The following is a 12950-nucleotide window of genomic DNA, read 5'->3' on the forward strand; positions in this document are numbered from 1 at the left end:
CATTGACTTTACTTTCCAGTGGAGGAACTGCAGACATGAAGGAAACTAACATCTTGTCCTGTGCATTCTTGTGACATTCAGGACATTTTTGGAGCCTCTTGTTGGATTTTGCCACAGAGAATCAGAGCCAATCAAAAGCATGGTGGACTTTAACATGGAGGACTGAACAAGTCAAGAAAGCATCAGTTTGACCTTCACGGGTGTTTCTGTTCCTGTCTCAATGCTGTAGAAAGAACCTGAGTAGCTCAGACGGTAGAGCATCAGACTTTTAATCTGAGGGTCCAGGGTTCAAGTCCCTGTTCAGGTGCTGTGGAGGTTCCAGTGTTTGACAACATGGTACTGGATGAAGTTTAGTGTTGAACAAACTGTCAACATTAAAAGTAGAAGTGTTCTTGTCTTGCCACTGTGAGACTGTTGCTAGGAAAGTGACCACGAATAATTTCATGTGGCATGCAATTAACAAAAGACTTACATTGATGGTCGAGGGAGGGGGGGGTGGAGCCTATTCCAGCATCTACAGGCCAGAGGCGGGGTTCACCCTGGACAGGTCGCCAGTCCATCACAGGGTCAGCACACAGAGACGAACAACCATTCATACCTACGGTCAATTTAGAGTGTCCAATCAGCCTCGTCCCCAATTACATGTCTTTGGACAGTGGGAAGGAGCCGGAGTACCAGAGAGAACCCACGCATTCATGGGGAGAACATGCAGGCTCTACACAGAAAGATTCCCCACCCAAGCCTGGACTCAAACCCAGAACCTTCTTGCTGTGAGGCCACAGTGCTCACCACTGCACCATCATGCTGCCATGCTCTCTTCTACTTTCCTCAATTGTGTTTCTTTCATGTTCTCCTGAGATCAAAGACAGAATTCTAGCTACTGTCAAAGCCCTGATGACATCATCAGGAATTCTGACTTTGATCTGGAGACTTTTGCTTTAATCTGAATTTGATCTGACGAATGTTTTAGTTTAGGTTGCATGACACCGACCACCTCATTTCTCCTGATGGACTGGTGACCTGTCCAGGGTGAACCCTGCCTCTTGAACAATGTCACCTGGGATCGCCCCCCCCCCCCCACGACCCTTTAAAGGATAGAACAGAAAGTGGATGGAGGGATGGACTCAACACTGAAATCAGCTGATCTGATCCACATTCTAATGTTTCCTGTCCCTCTTTAGGAGTCAATGAGAATAGTAGTGTATATAATAATGTATATCCAACCTTGGAGTATCTTTCCAAAGCTTTTAGTATTTCTTCTTGTTTCTACTTGTAGTTTTAGTGTCTGGATCTTTTCTTTTGATGTCCTGCTGTCTGCTCTTTGCTTTTGACAACCCAGTCTCATGTCAAAACGTGAAAAGGCTCCGTCTGTCCACAGGTCAAAACCTATCAGTTCTACGATGAAGGCCTAAAAATTGTGAAATGTGTACGTTTTTTTCCCCTCTTCTTTTCTATTGGAGCGCTGGTAGGTCATGTGACTCTTTCATGCGGGCCTCTCAAAACAAAAACATGGCCGCCGCTCCTGTCATTGTCGGAGGAAAGTGCCTTCTTCCAAGATAGTTTTGATTTAATAAAGCATTCTGATGACATTTCTAGAGAGAAATATGCATTTTGTTTTCATAATCTTTGCTCAGTTCTTGTGTTTAATCTTTGGTTTGTTCGTTATTACCATGAATCTTTCACCTCTCAGAAGAGAGTCGTTACAGTGTCACATTTCTACTGTTGCTATGTTGGTTGCTAAGGACGCCATTATGGACGAGTGTCATTTCAAGATAGGTTTGATTTTTAAAAAGCATTTTAAGGACATTTCTGGCGAGAAATATAAATTTTATTTCCATAATATTCGCTGTTCAATAAAGAATAACATGAAATGGATTTTAGTGCCCCAGGAATTACAAACATCTGCTTCCGGGGAAGTCGGCCCCCGTTCTTCTGTGAGAAAATCCGGTAGTTGTCGCTCACTCCGAGGAAAAAAAACCAAATATTTTTAATACTTCATCTTTTGATTAATAAGACAATCAACAAATTCATTTAATTTCTGGATGTTTATTCTACCTACGAAGTCCATTTGTCACCATTATAGATCGACCAATCAGCATTAAGAATATAAACAATGACTCAAACTAATGGCGGTCTGCTGACGTCACATCCGTCACAGAGGCTCACTCCTGCACTCAGAGGTGGCCTTTTAGTTCCATCACTTCACGCTATATTTACAGATTTATGATTGAGGGGAACAAACCACTCTGATGTCTGGGTTCATCAAGGATATCATTAAAGAAGTCCTAACTATCTGGCCAGTTAAATTGATCCTAACTGTTCTTAATATATTGTGCTGGTAATGTCATGTAGTTTCTTTTCCAATGTAACTTTGTCGTTCTGATGTGTGTATTTTTACTGCTCCAACAAAGCTGTTCCTCTTCTGGGTAAATCAATCATTCAGGCAATCAATAACTGAGTGTCTCTGATGCTGTACTGTAGTATTGCAGTACAACAACACTCTGATCCTTCCTTTTCAAATGTTTTTATTGTGTTTCTCTTATCAGGTGTTCAAAATGATGACAATAAAAATCAATAATTGATATTCAGCTTTGTTTCAACAATAATAACTGATCAGAAATGAGGCCTGATGGCTGCAATAGCAGCTTTGTGCTGTTCAGTGACTCCTGCTATAAAAAGGAGTCAAGGCCGTCTTAAAGATGTGAAAATGTTCCAAAGATCCTTCTTCATGTTGGTCCTGAACAAGACTGGTGTCAGGCCTTTTTTCAAAGGAGCTCCAAAAGGCTCACTTAACCCTTTGAGGCCTGGCTGAGACACGAGGCCTGTTGACCTTTGACCCTGTTGCTCTTTTGCTCTCATTGGCCTCTACAGTGGATACAGACCTGAAACCTGAACTGTGAGGCCTCTCAAATGTATAGAATCATGATCTGTTTTTGGCAGCAGAATGTCATTAAATACTGTCAACACAGATTAGTGGTGACGACTGAGTCCACAATGTCCTGTTACCTTTGTGGCCGTCTCGTCTGGCTTTGATCCCTCATGGAACCTCTGAGCTTCAGGGCTCCTCTGTCTCTACTGCTGCTGCAGGAGTCAGAGGGTCTCTCACCTGAAATTCAGATGCCAGACAAGAAGACACTTGGAGCTGACAGAAGTCATCGCTGTAGGTGGAGACATTCACAGGCTAACAAGGGGACCTCGTGGTAAGACAGGTTCTCCAATGGCACAGAACTTCAAACTGAGATCACAGCACAGTTGTTCTGAGGCGTCAGCAACTGGCATGAGCCATTCCAAAGATTTGCAGTGGGCCACACTGGAAATATGGCTTTAAAACATGGAACAGCTCACACAGCGTACAGTTAGAAGTGTAAAAGTCAAAGTTGAGCTGATGCCAGGTGTTGCCACAGTGTCAGAAAAACACCTTGAGTCAGAACCACGTGGAAGGACCCCACTCAGGTCAGACCTGAAACGTACGAGTGTGTGAAGTTACCCTCCCCCGTTTGAGAGCCTTGATGAAATGAACCCACAATGACATGACTGGAAACGTGTGTGTGTGTGTGTGTGTGTGTGTGTGTAACCATGTTAAACTCTTTTAAATAAATGTTTCAGCCTGCTATTATTTGGATGCTGTATGATTCCTGCAACCCCAGACTAACTCAGGTGTTCGTACTGCAACCTAAAGTATGGTGATGAGGAGAATGATGAACAATCCACAAGGTGATCAGAAAATAAGAAATGGATTCAGGAACAACAAACCCATCTCTGAACATGTGATTGAAACATGTGAGTGGGACTGGCAGAACCTGGCTTTACCTCAAAGTGTCTCATCCAGAGATCTGTGACAGGCGTCTGCTGTGGAGGGTCAGTCTGTCCGTCCACATTCAGATCATCGATGCAGCGACTCTGCTAGGATCAAACTACTCAGGATGAAACAGACCAATGTTGACATCAAGTAGCAACTCAGCAGCTGATCAACAGAGTCCTCAGCACCAGTAGAGCCTGGTCCTGGTCCCTGGGGGGCTCCAACCACCAGCCTCTCTGTGAACAGCCGAGTGCCACAGAGACTCTGAGTCTCCTGCTGTTCATGAAGAGTTTTCAGGCTAAATTCAGTGTGTGAGGTCCACACTGCACATTTGAGGGACCATGAAGGACAGAGGAGAGTCTGACTGTCATGGAGAAAGCCTTCAGCACTAGAACTGAAACAGCCCCCACCATCTTAACCCCCCCAGACCAAACATCATCGTCCAGCCTCCAACCAGAGGTCCATCAGTTATCATGGAGCCACAGGTGGAGTCTGGATTCTTTTCTAGAATGAGACGGCAATGACAGTCCTGCAGAGTGACATCACTGACATGAATGGATGACTTCAGTCACATGACTGGATGACTTCAGTCACGTGACAGGATGACTTCAGTCACGTGACTTCAGTGCATCCAATCACCAAGTGCACCACAGTCCTTGTTGCTGTCTGCTGTTGGGTCACAGCAAAGTAAGGAAACAGCCTGACGGTCCTCAGGAGGAAATTCAACAGCCTCCAAAGATGGAGGTGAATCTAGAACTGCTCATGTTGGCCATCCTTGATGAACTTGGGCGGTACTCTGGTGCAGGGATGAGGTCATGGAGCTGATCTGGGAGCAGTCCTGATATTAAATGGACTAAATGTGTCAACATCAAATAAAATTGGAAACCTATTTGAAGCCTTATTTTGTCTTTGATGGACATTTTTTCAATCTCTAATGACTGTTTTGACTGAACCTGCTGGATCCTGTGGTGCCTGATGAGGAGACAACTTGAGTACAAAGTTGAAGAGGAGGCTTTTTGGAGGGGAGATGATTTTATTTGCAGTGTTGTAAATCAAAATAACGACAACGACATGATAGAATTTTCTCCAAATTTCCTGACTAAGATGGATTCCAAACCAAATCAGCTGTCACAAGGGAAAGTCTGCATGTAAACACACACACACACACACACACACACACACACACACACACACACACACACACACACACACACACACACACACACACGTGTATCAACATGATGTTCCGAATGTTTCACTGTCTGTGGTTGTCCAGCTCTCCTTGCCTCTTCACTGTCATTGTCAGAACTCGGAGCAGTCTTCCTCTCCAGGTGATGTCTCTGAGTGATGATGATTGCTGTCTGTTCAACCAGCTTCATTTGTTGATATCTGAGAAGGACTGAAGACAGCAAAGTGTGCTGATTGGCCAACAACCCCTCACAGGTCAAAGGTCACTGCTCTGAGGCGGACCAGTTTACTGTAACAGTGGTGGCACCATCCACTGCTGGCGCTCTCTTCAGTGCTTCTTGTTTCTGCCCTTTGTGTGTGAGCTCCTAGAGCAGCTGGTCCGCCCCCCCCCCCTTTTCTTTTCTATTCCTCTAATTTATTTTTTGATTTTCTATTTTTGTAATTCATCATCGATCTCGGCTCACGGTCGCTACACTCTTGACCTCCTGTGAGCCTTGAAGAGAGAGAAGCCACCTTTGTGTCGGAGAAGAGCAGCTTAGTCCAGGCAGCCAGCAGCCTGAGACCAGAGGGTAGCCAATCAACGCGCTTCCCTTCTTCATCGAGCGAATCTCAGCGGGAGCCACGGTCGACGAGGTGGAGGCTTTGGAGGCCGTCCTCCCACCAGTTCGTTGGAGAGGCGTCGTACATCGATGGGAGAATCCAGCTGAGAACGTAAGCCGGTTACGTTGGTTTTCACCGATTCAGGCCTGGACTCCTGTGTCGCTGCCAAACTCCGCCTGACTCCGTAGAGCTGGTCAGCCTCCACTCAGTCCTCTTCATTTGGTTGGAGGTCACCATCGTTCATCCTACACACCTTTCCACCTGCCTCTTAGCCGTCTACTTGAAGCTCAGATAAATCCAGGCTAATTCATACCTGCTACTCAATATGGGCCTTAATTACTCTGCTGGAATTATCACTCTGTCTTAAGGGTTTTCTTCATTGTATTAAATCCTCTTTAATTTCCAAGAAGTCTTCCAACTCATTCATTCATGCAAGCCACTGATCCACAAGACCTCATTGATGAGCTTCAACCTGAGACTGAGTGTTTCTCGTTGGACGAGACACCCATTCAATGAGACTCATTGTCAGTCCATTGAAATCTACTGGTGTTCCTGGTGAGTTGATTTAACAACATGAGCTGACAGACTCTACATTCAGGTAGGAACCACCACATCCAGGGGTCTGGACCTTTGAGCAGGCAGAGCCATCAAAGTAGCAGACTAAGCTAGCAGACATTAGCATTGAGAAGAAACTGATACCTGAGCCTACTTTTGGGTCTGGACCTTTGAGCAGGCAGAGCCATCAAAGTAGCAGACTAAGCTAGCAGACATTAGCATTGAGAAGAAACTGATACCTGAGCCTACTTTTGGGTCTGGTCAGGTGATGACACAATAATATGACATCATTGTTAGACTGACGCCTGCTCAACACTGACCAAACGCCGCCCTATTGCATTGTGGGAAATTTCTGCTTGGCTCGCGTCCATCAAAACACACAAAGAAATTTCTCCAGAATCAGGATTGACAGTGGATACAATTGAGTCCACACTGGTTTTTCATTCTGAGTCAGGTGCAGGTGTGGAACTTCAGACACAGCCTGTGTTTGTGTTGTTTATTCAGTGATTTTTCTTTCAATTCCAATCAAAGCCCCACAGCTGCAGAAAGTGGGAGAACAAGCAGGGATGTTCAAGATAAACGCCCAATGTGGGGCTTGAACCCACGACCCTGAGATTAAGAGTCTCATGCTCTACCGACTGAGCTAGTCAGGCTACATCTGAGTAGCTTCAATAGCCTGAAGTGTTCAGAGTGAGAGACGCTACAAGCTCTTCATCAGACTCACAGTCACATGAGCCATCACATGATTGATGAATGACCACAAACACCTTCATCTTTGACAAAGAAGTAAAATAAAAGGTGAACCACAGATGAGACACCAGTGGTAAAAACACTAAAGTGCTGTCAAGGAGAAACAGGATACGAGCAAACACACACACAAGTTACAGAGGGAGAACTCTCCCAGAGGGAACCACTCAAAGGAGAACCTAGAGATCATCAGGCTGGATGACCTCATCAACATGAGACAGGTGGATAGGAAACAAGCTCAGAGATGTCAGGAACATGAGATCCAAGTGGTGAGAGAGCAAGAACTGGTGAGGTTCCAGAACCAGGAGTGAGGTGGAGCCTGCATTACCTACTGGGAGCTTTTAGTCTAAGGTTCAACTTGGACTTGAAGGATTTCTGGACAGACAACGTGCAGGGAGGGAATTTGGAGATGAAGAACAAGTTCCTCTCAGCTTTAATGGAGTTTTCAGGAGTCAAACAGACCCTCCTCTGATTGGTTGCCTCTGATTGTGTTCTCATTGCACCACAGCCTCCAGGTTGAGGGTTCTGGTCCTAGTCAGACACATTGACTCTGATGCTGCTGAGCCTGAAGGGAGGATGAAGAAAGGAGTGTCTGAGAGAGCTTCACCAGACAAACTGTCCAGTTGAACAACAAACACTAGTCAGTAGGAATGTTGCTGCTGGGACCCTGATTCAAACCAGGGTTGCTGCAGCCACAACACAGAGGACTGACCACTAGAGGATCAGGGCCTCCTGGAGGCTGAGGTTGGAGCTGCTCTGTCTTTGTCTCACTGAGAGACAAAAGACAATTGGAGTCCACAAAGAAATCATTGAGAAATCAAGGAGAGATCAAAGAAAGAATTCTAAGATTAAAAACAGAACTCTGAGATCAAAGGTTGAAGTTCCCCAAGGTTCAGTTTTAGCTCAGACCCTCTTTAATATCTCTGTACTGCCACTTGTCGTCAGGAGACTCAGTATAAACCTCCACAGTCCTGCTGATGTCACTCAGCTGGACATCTCTGTGTCTCCTGGTGACTCAGGACCAGTTGATGTCCATTAACCTGTCATGGAGGCAGAGAACAAAACTGAGGTCTTAATTAAAGCTGGAGGCAGTGTTGTTTGGGCCTGAGCCTCCTTCTGTCCACTGCAGCCCAGTAGCAGGAGTCGTCCTGAATCCAAGGATGTATTTTATGAGAGCGGTGGGACTTGTAGTTTAGGAGGTAGAAGCCTCAGTGTGACACCAAGTGAGAATCAGAGCTGAGCCTCTAAGAGCCCCTCCCCCGCTGCTCTCTGACAGAGTGGAGAGGAGAGAGGATTTTTGGAGTTTGTTGTTTGAAAAAGGCTCATCAATCCCCAGATTGTGGTCAAAGTAGAATGTAAACATTTTAGTAGGCATTTTTGTCAGGAATGTAGTGAAGTTATTTGTGAAGTGGAGAGAGTTACAGTGTAGACGAGAGAAGCGTCAGTTTGAGGCTATGTGTGTCTGAGGAGACAGCCTCCGATTGGTTTACATTGTAGGGTGAAAAGTGGGTCCTGGACTTTGTCATGACTCAAACAATTTGTAGTTGGTTTCTGATGGTTTGGTTTGCTTGACCTTGCAAATCCATATTTTGGGTTCTGGCTTGTTCTGCTTTTCATTTTGTGTTTGTATTAAAGTTCTGTTGCTGAAAAAATAAATCCAGGGTTTAGTGACTAAAAAAAGGTCCAGAGGCCCACAACTAAATCTTCAAACCAATATTTCCATGGATAAGGAAGCCTAACAAGGTCACCAAGAGATGGAAACAACTTGGAGGATAGAAAATTGTTTTAGTTTATTTGACAGCTGATTGAAGACGTGGGTCAAAACTGACCGTTACCATAGAGATGGGAACAGAAAGCTGACACAAGAGGAAGGTTCCAGCTCTGAAAAAGGAGTTTGATCAAAATCTTGAACTGCCAGTAGAAATATCCTTTTGTATGTTGACCTTTGTTGACAGAAGTCACTTTAGCTTGGCAGTGACAAGAATGGCTGCTAGCTTGACAAAGAACTGCACAAACCAGGTTCAAGCTGGACTTTGGACCCTGGTATCTGCAACAACTCCCATCAACTCCTAATCTAGCAGCTCTGCTGGGTCCAACTATTTTACAGAACATTTGACAGACCTGTGGAGCAGTGAGGACACACATGAGTTGATCACATGATCCACTGAAGCGCCATTTTACCTGCCACTGAGGTCACCAACATGAGCTGGAGTTGGGAATCTTGAACTGAACCTGGTATCACAGCGACCCCTACTGCTGCAAAATGGAACAGCAACACTGAACCAAGTACAGGATTGGAGGGAGACTGATGGTCTCTGTTTGGGTTTTAGAAGGACAAGGAGGGCGTGGCTTCAAGCTGGATTCTCAGAGACTATTTCCCCAACCTCTACATTGGCATCTACACTGTCATCCAGTCATGTGACTGAAGTCATCCAGTCATGTCAGTGATGTCACTCTGCAGGACTGTCACTGCCATCACATTCTAGAAAAGAATCCAGACTCCACATTTCTGGGGCAGTTTTGGTCTTTAAACACTTGACAGTTCCAGGAGATTTAGTCTGGCTCAAGATCTTCAGATCAACCCAGGACAGAAGGCTATGACTCCATTGGATTGTGTAGTTGGAGCATTCAGAGATCTGGTGGATCTCAATAGGAGCTGGATTTATCCACTGAATGATCCTGGTCAATGTGATCCTGCTCCTCCATCTCTCAGGCTGACAGAGCAGGAGGACCTGACTGAGAAGAAAGCTGCACTTGAGCAGCTTCAGTCTCTGTGTGACAACACACATGCAGAAAACCAGAATTTGAGGGAACAAGTTTCTACTCTTGAACATGAGAATAAAAGAGCAATCCAGGAGCTCCAGAACCTCACTGCTGTGGTGGCCAACCTCAAAACGGTCCAGGACAAGAACCAGACTCAGATAGAAGACCTGAACGCAACAGTCCACAGTCTTCAGTGTGAGGGGAGGAAGGTTGATGGAGAGAACAATGAGCTCAGAAAAGAGCTGACCCAGGTTCAGTCTCTGAGGGAGAGTGAACAGGTGGAGATGAAATGTCTTGAGGAAGACCTGACTGAGAAGAAAAGTGCACTTGATCAGCTTCAGTCTCTGTGTGACAAGAGATGGACAGAAAACCAGAATTTGTGGGGACAGGTTTCTAGTCTTGGACAAGAGAAGATCATTGCATATCAGCTGGTAGAGAACATGTCTGCCATGGTGGGCAACCTTGAATCTGTGAGGGAGGAGAACCAGGCTCAGATCAGAGACCTGAACACACAAGTCCACAATCTTCAGCTTGAGGTGAAGATGGTTTACAAGGAGAAGTGTGACCTCAAGTGTGAGCTCAACTCCATCCAGGCAGAGAAGAACAAAAGGAGAGAAGAACTCACTGAGAAGAAGACGACTCTTGAACAGCTGAGGTTCCAGAGTGAGGAGAGAGAGGCAGAAAATGGATGTTTGAGGAGACGAGTTTCTACTGCATCTCAGGAGACAGAGACCTTCACTGCAGAGTTGGCCCACCTCGAATCAAGGAAGGACCAGGACCCCACAAAGACTGGCAGTCTGAACGGTGAAGTTCAGAGTCTTCTATGTGCAGTGAGAACACAAAAGAAGAAAAGGAGCAGTGCTCAGTGGGAAATCCTGGGAAATCTTCATGATTTAAAAAGCTGTTTGAAAGAGGAAAATCATGACCTTCAAGTGAAGGTCCAGCAAACTTCTGAAGAGCAAGCAGACTCTCCCCTACGTCCAGCCAGAGAAGAGCAAGCAGACTCTCCCCTACGTCCAGCCAGAGAAGAGCAAGCAGACTCTCCCCTACGTCCAGCCAGAGGAGAGCAAACAGACTCTCCCCTACGTCCAGCCAGAGAAGAGCAAGCAGACTCTCCCCTACGTCCAGCCAGAGAAGAGCAAACAGACTCTCCCCTACGTCCAGCCAGAGAAGAGCAAACAGACTCTCCCCTATGTCCAGCCAGAGGAGAGCAAGCAGACTCTCCCCTACGTCCAGCCAGAGAAGAGCAAGCAGACTCTCCCCTACGTCCAGCCAGAGGAGAGCAAGCAGACTCTCCCCTACGTCCAGCCAGAGAAGAGCAAACAGACTCTCCCCTACGTCCAGCCAGAGGAGAGCAAGCAGACTCTCCCCTACGTCCAGCCAGAGGAGAGCAAACAGACTCTCCCCTACGTCCAGCCAGAGGAGAGCAAACAGACTCTCCCCTACGTCCAGCCAGAGGAGAGCAAGCAGACTCTCCCCTACGTCCAGCCAGAGAAGAGCAAACAGACTCTCCCCGACGTCCAGCCAGAGGAGAGCAAGCAGACGCTCTCATATGTTCTTCTGCAGAGGAGCTACGGGATTCTGCTGCATGTCCTGTGACTGAAGAGCAGAATGATGGGGGCACCCTGGAGACTGGACCTGCTAGGGGTCAAACCAGAGGTCTACTGAGCCGTGTGACATCTGGTGTAGAAGATGCTCTGTTCATGTTCATAGTTCTTTCTTTGTGTGCCTTTCCTCAACTTTGTTTTCTTTGTTTGTTATATATGATGATACCTTGATCACCACAGCAGTTGATCCCAGCTTGATTAGCTGAGTGCTTTGCAGTCTAAAGCACTTTAGTGACACCTGTGGGGTCCCTTATCCTCACTGACCACAGGGATTCAGCCTCACTGAAGGAGAGTGAACCTTCCAGGTTGCAGCTCCTAGACTCTGGAACGCTCTCCCACTGGACATGAGGACGCTGTGGACACCTTTAGAAAGAAGCTAAAGACCCATTTGTTTATTAATATTGTTGTTCATGATGGAATCGTCCCTCTGTACCTGCCCACACATGTCAAGAGGTCAAATGATTCCCTGTTTAAAACAGCTCTTCATCACATGGATGTGCATCCCAACAGTCAGAGTTCACCGATGCTGCTATTCCCTCCAGTGTGAGGCACTAGGAGTGAATGATGAGGGTCAGGGGGGTCAGGCTAGTCCAGATAGTGGGTCTGTATGAGGTTATTAGGGAGGGATAAGGTAGTGGCAGAGTTCAGGCTGTAGTTGTGCTCCAAAAGTTGAGACAGGGCAGGACAAAAAATGACCTCCTGATGGCGTTAGGAGTGACTCTTACAAGAACCAATCAATAAAAGTGGGTGGTGACCTGCTCATGTCACGCTTGTGTTGATGATTACTGGGTCTCCTCCATGCTCATTTATCATGAATGAATCCCTCTGAGTAAAACACCTGATGACTCCTGAGTTGTTTCACAAAATGTGTGTGTGTGTGTGTGTGTGTGTGTGTGTGTGTGTGGGCAATATGTGTTATGGTTGTTATGGAGTTTATGGTTATTATCTCTGTTTCTTGTGTCTTTGTCTTTGTCATCCTCCCCTTCGTCCGTCCTGGATTTTTGACCTTGGTTGCAGGAAGCGTGTGACCTCAACTCCTTTTTCTGTGTTGCTGAACGTAGAGCCTTGCTTCATTGTGCTAGCTAAAGTGTGATCCTCCCTGCTAATTCCTTATTTCGTTGACTAATTACCCACCAAAAATTAATACCTAACTGCTTTATTTGGCTGAAGTTTAAAAGACCATCATTCTGGCAGCAACAATCTTTCTGCCTTGTAAACACGCTAAGCTAACGATGGCTTCTCCCTCTTGTTCTCCTCTCTCCTGCTCAGAGTGCCACATGTTTTGTTCCTCCTCTGCCTCCTTTAGTGATACTGATAAGTGTGTTAAATGTAGTTTTCTTGTTGTGTTGGAGGTGAGTCTATGCGATGTTGAATTGGAACTGCAGCGGCTCTGCACCAAAAGCTGCGAGAGCTAGCCAACCCTCACTCGCTGGTGCAGACCAACTTAGCTTAGCTCCTAGCTTAGGCCCAACTAGCGCTTCCCCAGCAGCTCCCATGCATCTGGGAGAGCGCCAAGAAAAGTTGGGCCTAAGCTAGGATGTGCTTGCTCATGAAAAATTGTTGGGTGTAAATTCATTTAAGGAGTGTTGAACTGGACCTGTTCTACTTGTAAAGTGTAACTTTTGTTGTTATTTGGTGCTTTACAGGGTTATGACTTGATTTCATTGCAGCTTTGACCTGAGCAGGTGTTC

The 12950-nt window shown here is 46.1% G+C and overlaps 2 non-coding genes across 2 annotated transcripts; one reads left to right on the forward strand and one right to left on the reverse strand.

Annotated features, from left to right (window-relative positions):
* The first annotated feature begins 234 nt into the window (after positions 1-234).
* On the forward strand, positions 235-307 carry trnak-uuu (transfer RNA lysine (anticodon UUU)). The gene has a single exon. It is a non-coding gene; the product is annotated as a tRNA-Lys (tRNA).
* Positions 308-6722: 6415 nt separating this feature from the next.
* On the reverse strand, positions 6723-6795 carry trnak-cuu (transfer RNA lysine (anticodon CUU)). Its single transcript has one exon. It is a non-coding gene; the product is annotated as a tRNA-Lys (tRNA).
* Positions 6796-12950: the final 6155 nt, after the last annotated feature.

This window comes from Aulostomus chinensis, chromosome 1 (genome assembly GCF_037954235.1).
Source record: "Aulostomus chinensis isolate RoL2024-O1b breed Wild chromosome 1, RoL_Achi_v1.0, whole genome shotgun sequence".
NCBI lineage: Eukaryota > Metazoa > Chordata > Actinopteri > Syngnathiformes > Aulostomidae > Aulostomus > Aulostomus chinensis.